The sequence below is a fragment of the Rhincodon typus genome, chromosome 19 (genome assembly GCF_021869965.1).
Source record: "Rhincodon typus isolate 14 chromosome 19, sRhiTyp1.1, whole genome shotgun sequence".
Lineage (NCBI taxonomy): Eukaryota > Metazoa > Chordata > Chondrichthyes > Orectolobiformes > Rhincodontidae > Rhincodon > Rhincodon typus.
Window position 1 is genome coordinate 3,052,760 of NC_063350.1, and position 2,575 is coordinate 3,055,334.

Sequence of the window (2,575 nt, forward strand, 5' to 3'; positions counted from 1 at the left end):
GGGAGGGAGGATAAAGGGATAAACACAGGGAGACAGAAAGAGGGAGGAAGGATAGAGAGATAATCACAGGGAGAGAGGGGGAAGGAGGATAGAGGGATAAACAGAGGGAGGGGGCAGGATAGAGAGGTAATCACAGGGAGACGGGGGGAAGGAAGGATAGATGGATAAACAGAGGGAGAGGGGGAGGATAGAGAGATAAAAAGAGGGAGAGATAGAGGAAGGGAGGATAGAGAGATAAACAGGGAGAGCGAGAGGGAGGGAGGATAGAGAGAAATAAACAAAGGGAGACAGAGACAAGGAGGGAAGAAAGATAAACAGGAGAAAAGAGAGGGGGAGGCAGGATAGAGGGATAAATAGAGAGAAAGAGGGAAGGAGGATAGAGGGATTAACAGAAGGAGAGAGAGGGTAGGAGGATAGACGGATAAACAGAGGGAGACGGGGGAGGAGCTGAGGGAGCAAGAGGAGAAGGAAAGTGAGGAAGACAGGAGAGAAAGGCGAAGAAGCGACAGCAAGGAAAAGAAAAATTCCGGGGTAAAACATACCCTTTATATCATACCAAATAAAATACTCCAAATATTGCAGCTTAATACCAATCCCTATGTGTATAAGAGAGAATGGCAGCCTCTCTGTATGTTACAGAGAACGGCAGCTCTTATGTATAGTATGGAGATTGGCAACATCTGAATATATTAGAGAAACTTAAAGGTCTTGTGTGTGTTGAACAGAATGACAGCCACGGCGTATGTTACATAAAATGAGCCTGAGTGTATAATAAAGGGAATAGCATCTCTTAAGTACACTACAGAAAATAGCAAACCGTGTATAACATAGAGTTGGCAGCCTTATTGTACATTATAGAGAATTCCAGGTCTTGTGTACATTATACAGAGTAGCAGACTTTTTATATGCTACAGGCAATAGTAACAGCGGAGGGTCATTGTAGGGAACAACAGTCTCTGTGTAGACTAACGGGTATAGTAGCCTCTTTGTTTCGTGTGGCGTAAAGCATTTCCTGCATATATTAGAGAGAATAGCTGTTCTTTTCCATATTCTAGAGGATTACATTCCCTACGTATATCATACAGCGCAACAGCCGCTATAAATACGATAGATAACATGGACCTCGTGCTTGATCTAGGAAATTAACTCAGAGATTGCTGAAGAAACTCAGCAGGTCTGGCAGCTTCTATGGAGAGAGGAACAGAGTTAACGTTTCGAGTTTGATGTGACGCTAAAGACAAGTCAAACTGGACTCGAAACGTTAACTTGGTTTCTCTCCCCGCAGATGTTGGCAGACATGCCGAGTTTCTCCAGCAACCTCTGTGTTTGCTTCAGATTTTGAGAACTTATAGTATGTTGCTTTCATGTGGGTGTTTAATGTAGGAAATTGCAGCTCCTGTGCGCATTGTAGTGAGTAGCAGCCCGTCTATACTGTAGAGAATAACAATCTCTGAATATGTTCTTGAGAATCAGAGAAGGCAACAGCGGAGGTTGCAGCGTTAATGTTCGCTGGGCTAGTTACCCAGAACAAGTGTTCTTGGGACATGGGTTTGAATTCCACCGCGGCAGATGGTGAAATTTGAATTAGATTTTCAAAAATAGAACATAGAAAAATCTGGAAGTTAAAAACTAGTTTAGTGGAAACCATGTAATCACAGTTTATTGTCAGAAAAACCGATTTAGTTCACAAATGTCCTTACCCGGTCTGGTCTACCCGAGACACCAGACCTACAGCAAAGTGGTTAATTCTTAACTGCCAACTAGGCAAATAGGGATGGGTAACAAAACCAGGCTCAACCATGTTATATGAACAATTTTTTTTAAAAAGGCAATTTGTGTGTGTATTGTATATGATAGCAATTCATGTGGAAGACAGCTCCACGTTTCTCGAATAATCGAGTCCTCACTTTTTTTGCATTGATTCACAGGATTGGGTTTCACTGTCCAGTTATTGCCCATCCCTAATTGCCCAGAGGATAGTTAAGAGTCAGCCACATTGCTGTAGGTCTGGAGTCACATATAGGGGAGACCAGGTTAGGATGGCAAATTTCTTTCCCTAAGGGATGTTAGTGGCCCAGAAGGAAATTCCTGGCATTCATGATGACTTAATGGTCATCATTAGACTCTTATTTCCAGATTTTTTTGTATTGAATTCAAATTCCACTATCTGCTTTGATGAGCCCAGTTCCCCAGAACATTACCTGAGTCTCTGGATTAACAGTGCAGTGACAATACCACTAGGCCATCACCTCTCTCAAAATTCATTGTTAAACAATGATTCTATGATTATTTTTCTCAACATCCCCATGGCAAAACTGTTTCCCTCTCCACCACGGTAGCAGCACAGGTTAATGGGAGGTTTAATAAAGATGAGAGATTTTAAGAGACTAAACAGGGAGAAAATGTTTCCACTGGTAAAAAGATTCACAACAGGAGTACTAAGATTTAAGAGAATCAACAAAAGGGTAGTAAAAGGAGATTCAATAACAAATTTTAAAAAGGAATTGGATAAATATTTGACAAAGGAAAAAAAAATGAAGAGTTATGGGAAAAGAGCAGATGAGAGACACCCATT

At 41.6% G+C, this 2,575-nt stretch overlaps 1 protein-coding gene across 1 annotated transcript in view; it reads right to left on the minus strand.

Annotated features, from left to right (window-relative positions):
• Nucleotides 1-402, minus strand: part of LOC109933965 (elongation factor 1-alpha 2) — a 23,655-nt gene extending 23,253 nt beyond the window's left edge. The window contains exon 1 of the mRNA XM_048608479.1: nucleotides 1-402. This exon is cut by the window's left edge and continues 305 nt beyond it. The gene's annotated coding sequence lies outside the window, so the exon portion shown is untranslated.
• Between the last annotated feature and the right edge of the window lie 2,173 nt (nucleotides 403-2,575).